Here is an 8,245-nt window from a genome sequence, read left to right as displayed (position 1 = left end):
CTGAGTTATTAGATAATTGGCTCCTATAAAATATGTCGTGAAATATATTAGAAATAATTCATTTTGAAAAACAATTCAAAGAGTAATGTAAATTTGTGGAGAAATACTTCAATGATAGTAAATAGAAAGCATGTAATGAAGATAAGATGTAAAGAAACAGAAACCAATAAATAAATAAAATAATGCCTTAATTATTTTTAGATTCCATATTTAAAAATAGGTATGTAAACCATGAGTTTATTATAATAAAACAACCTTTATGAAAAAAATAATGTTAAATTTTCACATATCTATGTATATAAATAAAATTCATTAAAGCATAATACAATAAGCATTTAAAAATTAATGGAAAATAGAAAGCTGGTGATATGGCTCAACATGTGAACAAACACTTGCTGCATGTATCTGGTAACCTGAGTTAAATCTAGAAAGGATTGTGTTTGATATTTTTATTTAATGAGTCACTTTTTCCTTGATAATTTCAAAATTTCTTTTTATCTTTGTTTTTTAAATCTTTACTTTGGTATGTCTACAAGAAGTTTTGTAATTTTTTTAAAAAAAATTCTGTGCATGTGTGTTTTGCCTTCATGTAGGTCTATGTACTATGTCTGGAGCTGGAATTACAGACCACCATGAGCTCTAAATTAGAGCACTGAGAATTGAACTTTGGTCTGCTAGAGGAAATAAAACAATCTTTCCAGCCCCTTTAGAGTTATTTCAATCTGTTGTACTTAGCATCTTATATGTACTTTGTATCAATGTTCTTTTTCAAAGAATAGGATTTTTTTACAATATAAATATTTCTTAAAGCATTATTAAGTGTTTTAGCTTTTATTACATTCAGTTTAACTTGTATAATTGAATGTTTACTATAGGCCCACATTTCTATATGATATGGCAGCCAAGTTCCCAAGCCATAGGTCATACCTAAAGTAGTCACATAGCCTTTCCAGTAGGCTGTCACTACCCTAACAAAGGGTTAGGATGTTGTTTTGCTCTTTTCTGCAATTTGGATGATACCTAAATAGAGATGCTAATTCAGGCCAACATGACAGAAGTAGCATACAGAGCAGGAAGACCAGTGAAACGTGACAAAATGGGCATAGAAAGGTGTAGTCAAAGATGTGGACGTGACTAACAGCCATTCATCTGGTTACCTATGAACAGAATGCAAATGAATTTCTCCTCAGTTTATGTTCTGGTATAAAGGCTATTTGGAGAATAAACAAGATGAATTTTTGAGGATGTGAACTCAGGATTTCATTAGTGATCACTGAGAATCTCCCTCCCAATAAAGTCATATGAGCTGTCTTCCCACGCCTCCACGCCGGTCCAGAGAAATAAGTTATGGTCCGGGCTGCCACTGGACCATGACAGTATACTGTCTTTCAGTTGATTTGTTTTTCCCAGATAGAATTTTCTATCATGTACTTTCTTTGAAATACTGTGTACCTTCATATGTGGATTTCAGTGTTTTGTTTTGTTATGATATATGGTCTTATTTTGTAGGGTACACTAGATTTCAACTTAGTATTGACTGTTCTTGCAGAGGACCCACACTTCCTAAGACCTACATGGGGACTAAAACTATCCATAACTCCCGTTCCAAGGTTTCTATATTAACCTCTAATATACTGGTATTACAAATTTCTTCTCTGGGATTACAAAATTAACTAGCTCTGAACTGGATTGCTGATGAATGATGAATATTCTGTGTACATGAATTTCTTTCTATCTTTTTGATTCAAGATTTTTTATTCATTTCCAACATTCAACAAGTATGTATTTCATTTTTATTTTATTTAGCTCCCTATATATCCAGATATATATTCTGTGCAAGTTTAAATGGCTTTTATTTTCTTATTTAGCTATCCCTGCTGATACTTCTCAGAGTCTTTTGTTTCCTGGGTCCCATTAAGTACAAATTCATATGCATGGTAAAGTTCCACAGCTGAGTATTTTTTCTTCATTCCCTGCTTCTATTTCTCAGACTGGGTAATCAAAAATGATCTAGCTTAAATTTCACAGATTTTTTTCTGCTTTATCACATTTTATTTTGAGACACATGAGTGCATTTTTCTTTTCAATGTTTAAATTCAACTTCAAAATTAAAATTAGATTCTCTATTTTTCAGATTCTTTGTTTTTTAGTACAGTATTATTCTATCATAAATAAAAAAACTGAAAACAAGCTGTATAATAGAGTCTAATGGATTACAATTTCAGGACTGAGGAGAGATTGAAATATCATAGGACCTGAGATTAAGCACATAATCTTTTGCTAGTTCTAGCACTCTATAACATCAATTGCTAGTTCATCTTTTTGCCTGAACTTACATCTTGTGACTAACTGGAATCTATTACCTTAATAGTCAACTATCTTTTCACTAACCCAAATGCTAAGAATTTCATCAGATAGCTTCTGGGGTTTCCTCCATCTTATAGTATATGCCTCTGATATACACACCATGGTATTTGAAACTTGTCTTGACATGACTTCCTCTGTTCTGTAAAACAATAAAAAAATCATGTACCTTCTTCCAAGTTAGACTATGGAATTTGAGATAAACTAAATTTATGTTCCTGAACAGCAGTCACTCAGAATGACTCAAGCATAAATTATGTCTTGTTTTCTTTACAATGAGAACTCTGATTTTGCATTGACTCTGTCATGTTGTTACTTATGTATTTTCAAAGCTGTTTGAACCTATTTAAATTAGCTGATTCAGTATATTCTTTATTGGCAGTGAGTGATGGTCTTCATTTGAGAGGGGAGGGTTGTAGTTTATTTGACATCGTTTAATTTTTCACAGTAAATGACCTATAATTTTTAATACTAAATAGAATAATCTGTTAAAATTTTATTTCCCCTCCTTCTTAGGGCTGAAATTTTTGTTGTAAGAAACCTTAGAAGTGTATGGTGATTAGTTGTTTAGAAAGAATGATCTCAAGCTCATCTTAAGGATAAGGACTAGAAGTTTCAGTATAAGTAGATGAAAAACTAAATCCAGTTTTGATCATGAATGTAGGAGCAAAAGCATAGGATAATTATTTGGCTCAGTTCAAGGTGTTAACAGATAGATTATTGTCTTTATACTGGTTCTTTGAATTGGTTCAACAAAGTACTTGTAGCCCTAATAGGATGATATGGTTCTCAGGATGGCATCAGTCTGCTTCATGAGAAGTCAGGATTCCATCATGGAGATTTTAGTGTCATTAATAAAATAATGTAATAATAGAGTTCCTGGAATTTGAATGGCACTTCAAATATAGTTTTTTGTTTTGTTTTGTTTTGTTTTGTTTTTCGAGACAGGGTTTCCCTGTGGTTTTGGAGCCTGTCCTGGAACTAGCTCTTGTAGACCAGGCTGGTCTCGAACTCACAGAGATCTGCCTGCCTCTGCCTCCAGAGTGCTGGGATTAAAGGCGTGCGCCACCACTGCCCGGCTTTCAAATATAGTTTTAAAAAGAAAACATGCCCCTCCTGCTGGGAAGGGCAGGCAGTACATTTTAACAGCTATAGCTAGAATGAAAAAGACAAAGTATAAAGCAGCCATGATGTTTAATTTGGAGTGGATGTCATACAACTTGTCTAAAAGCAATAACGCAGTAAGGAGAATTCAGCAAAGCAGTAAGCACACAAAATTTTTGGGAAACTCAATGTGTTAAGGAATGAATGTTTAGCGAACAAAGCCCTGTGAATAGAGCTTGGTTTGCTAGCTTTTTGACTACCCAAGGGACGACTTATGTCCCACCAAAGAGTGGATGGGGGGAAATGAGAAAAGGTGAGGAATAGGAGAAGGGGAAGGAGGGGGAACTAGGGTTGGTATGTAAAATGAAAAAAAAAAATTGAATTAAAAAAGATAAAAAGAGTTTATTAATATTATTCTATCAGCATAACGTAATCTGCAGAAGTTTCTACTGTTTCAGAAATACAGAGTGATTCAAGAAAAAACAGCAAAAGATTTTCCAGGAAAACAGGATGGTTCAAATAAAAAGTGATAAAAGATATCTTATTCCTACACTTTCAGCCAAAATAATAGAATGGCAGGAAAAAAAAACCAGTATCTAGATAAACCTATCAAGTTTTCATCCAACTTTTATTTAACCTTTGAAGTACAGAGATTAGATTTTCTACAATTATTTGTCACTAAATGTTACTTAAAATAACTTTCAGGTGGTGACTTTCCCTGGTTTACTCTATATTACAAAACTACATTTCATTCTATTTTAAAAACACATGAAAGAGACAAATTACTCTGTGTTTGGTGGTACATATGAAGACTACTTTTTCAGCTCTTCCAAGATGTACAGAGAGGTAAGTAGTAGCAAGTAACTTATTCTTAAAACTAAAGTGGTAGCAAGTAACTTATTTTGGAAGCTAAAGTGATAGCAAGTAACTTATTCTGGAAGCTAAAATGGTATTCCCCCAAAACCTATCAAAGTAGATTATGAATTGAAAAGCCCATATGCAAATGAAAACCAGAATAATCAAGTCTGAAAATTTATCAAACACATCAGAACTACAACTCAATATAGCTTCTTCAGTTCACATAAAAAAACAAAGAGAAAACACTGCAATGATGACCTGAGGAGGTATCTGACAGCTAGCAAAAGATTAACTCGCTACTATTCTTGGATTTCAAATCTTTATGAACCCCACTGCTTGCCAAGGCCGAATCAAATTGCCATTTATCAGTTTCTTATCTGAATCTTGTCTGGCCTCTTGCATCAAGGGTCCTGCACCTTTTTCAAGGCCCTATATGTCAACCTTAATGCTAAATACTGTGCAGGCTTTCTACACTCCAACTGGGTCCTTAATATATTTTCTAATCACCTGTAGTGGTTATCAATTCTCTGCCTCTACCTTCAGTAAAACCTGTTTGAAGTCTGTTCCTCTTTGACTCCTATAGTGAATCCATTCTCTGTGTATGCATTATATATATATATATATATATATATATATATATATATGTGTGTGTGTGTGTGTGTGTGTGTGTGTGTGTGTATACATGTGTATGTATGTATGTATGTATGTATGTATATATTTATTGAGAGAAGGTCAAAACAGAGACTTCCAACCAGTATTGGATTTAAGGAAAGACCACATATGGGTGGAAATCATCTATCCCTCAATACTGAGCCCATACATCCACCTAAGCAAGTGGTCCCTGTGCCCTAAAAGGAAGATCTATGTCATTCTGGATCTCAAAGATGCTTTTTTTCTGCCTACCATTAGCCCTCATCTGCCAATCCGTATTTACCTTTGAATGGATTGACTCTGAGGGTGGATATACTGGACAAAGAACATGGACTCAAAAACTCAGCAATGTTGTTTGATGAAACTCTGAGTGAAGACATATTGGAATTTACACAAATATATCCACAAAGCATCCTGTTCTAAAATGTAGATGGTGTCATAGCTTCATTAAATGTAGAAGAATGTAGATCTGTAACAGAAAATCTTGTAGAAGTCTTCAAGCCCTGGAGTACAGAGTTACAGCTAAAAGGCTCACTTGAGATTCTTTCATCTCACATAAATTGGTTACAACCTGGATGAAAGGCAGATGCTTTCCCATGATGATATTTCAGACATCTGAAAATCCTCATTCTCCACATCTGAAAAATCATCATGAGAATTTCTGAGACTCAATTTTATTAAGGCATTTTTCTAATTCAGATTTCTTTCTCTCAAATGACTTTGACTTGTGTCAAGTTGACATAAAACTATTAATCACAGTCTTTCTGGTCAAGATTAACTTTAAAAGGACAGGAGAGGTGCTTCTGTTCTGAAGAGACATGGTCTAATGTAGGGGCTTTGAGTGTACAGTCTCGAAATAGCCCCTTTGTTTTCCACAAAGGCTCATGCACACCTCATCTGTTCAAAACTGAGATGTGAGACCTAAAATTATCTTCTTTCCTCATGTTTTCCTTTGAATAATCTGGCCTCCACCTAACTGCTGTTCTTTTACTCATTGGTAGAAGGGTGAATTTTGTCAACCTTAATATCTTGCCAATCAGACCATTTTATGCTGACACAAACTTTAAGAAAAAAATACAAATTTCTTTGTCTTAAGAATGACTGCTAATTTACTTTCTAAAGTTTTTTTCCTATTGTCACTGTCATTTATTAAATTTATTAAAATACTGATCAAAGTATATGTCATCTTTATGTACATTTCTTTCTTGTATCTGCTGTTAAAATTAATAGTCAAACCAACATTTACCAGTTCATGCTTTCACTTATGATAGACAATATCTGTGTTCGCAAACTTTAGCTTTATGTTCATTTGTATCTCTACTTATTTCTTATAGCATTATGCAACAAATGTGCTTCATAGAATAAGATGGAGACTTAATTTATTACACATTCTTGTGTTTTCTATCTGATTTCCTCCTTCTTCTTCACTTTCAGCTGAATTTAATCAATACTTTTTTCTAATATCATGTCCTTTAGGAAGACTTATTTCAAGTCCCACATCAGTGAACCATGAAGAGTTTATTAAACAAATGGCAAAAAAGAAAACATATTTTGATCACCTGTATAATATCCTGATGCATATCATAGAAAATAATAGAACCTTGCAAGGGGTGAAGTGAAATTATTGTCTATTTCCCACCTTTCATGTGGGGTGCGTCTTATAATCTTGTGTGAGATTTCTACATAGAAAATCATATTTACACTGAAGATCAAGAAAAAAAAAACCCTACTGGACACCAGCAGAAAGCTCATCAATTGGACTCTGGAAAGCCTACCACGATGTAAGAGTAATTTTACTGAGTTCCTGGGGTTAAGGGTTACTGTAAAGAAAAGGTGTTGATTTGCTAACACTTGTATAGTCAGGTTCTCTGCTAATCCATTAAGCAAATGAAAAACACCCTGAGGTTAGAAAGAATCCCTGCTTACTGCATTTTCTTCTAAAGCACTATCTTTTCTCACCTTTGTGGCTAGTTTTCTTACTTAGCAGCATGAATGGTCACTTGTTATTCATGAACCAAAGTGCAAATGGCTGAATACATCCCTCTGTGAATTCTCATTAATGCACAGTTCTTTTGTGTCTGCTACACTTAAATTCATTTCACAACTCTCAAGGCTCACAGAAAATAAAATAGAACAGTATTCTGAAATAAACTTTGTATTGACTGAATGTGATTTTTGTCATACATTCACAAAGATAAAATGTACAAAGGTAGGAAAGTAAGATATTTTCCTAAATAAATATTTTTGCTTATTTCTATACAGGTGTGTGAAGAACATGATTTGAATGGTAAAACACACACTTTATAAACTCACATTGAATTTCTAAGCACTTCTATTTCCATAACTGTCTTAAAGCTGCAGGTGCACAGGATATTTACACCAAAGACAGAAATAATGTATGAATTATTCCCTCTTCTAGCTACTTCCCCTCTTCACTTCCCAGCCTGAGACTTTGATAGTAAACAGGACTATGTTCAAGAAAGAGGGAGAAGAAAGAAACTTTACAATTTGTGCCAAATGAGTTTAATCCATCTAAGAGAAGCATAAATTAATCCTCTATCTTTGTACCGCTCTGAGTAAGAAGCTAGATGCTGTGTTTGTATCTTGGCTCTTTAGGAGCCCTCATTCTTAATTCAACTGAATGAATCTCTCTGATTTCAACCACTAATTGGTTCAATTCATTAACAACATATTTGGTGTTTACTTTCACTATTAATGTAGACTTAATGAAATACCTCTATTTATCTGTTACTTTCTCACAAAAGATATTTTATTAGAAAACACACATGAGACTAGCCTTATTTTGAAAAGTTCCTGATGTGCTAATAACAGAAATTGCTGCTGTTTTCACAAATGCACAGGTAGATAACTCTTTCTAACCATTGCTTAGCTGGTGATATATTCTGATGACATATTAACATTTTGAAATATAAATATTGCTCATCAGTAACTTGTAAATAATCTGAGAAAGTTTAAATAAAATGATATTTAAGTACCCTTTCTAAAGAAGTGGTTTGTAGATTTCCACAGAAGAGATTGAGTAGAAATGGTTCTTGTAATAGTGTAAAATATCTGGATGAATTTATGGTATAAAAATGGAAACAGAACTTCCTAGAAAGACTCTTTCTTATCCATGTACATTATGCAGAAACAAAATAAATTATGGATTCTAAAAGTTTGACAGAATTATTGTAGCTCCATAATTATGTAGAATTGGAATTTAGCAGATCTGGGACTAAATTATTTTGTTCAACTTCTAGGTGCCATT

Source organism: Microtus ochrogaster, unplaced genomic scaffold (genome assembly GCF_000317375.1).
Source record: "Microtus ochrogaster isolate Prairie Vole_2 unplaced genomic scaffold, MicOch1.0 UNK55, whole genome shotgun sequence".
Taxonomy (NCBI): Eukaryota; Metazoa; Chordata; class Mammalia; order Rodentia; family Cricetidae; genus Microtus; species Microtus ochrogaster.
Note: the sequence above shows the minus strand (reverse complement) of the source record.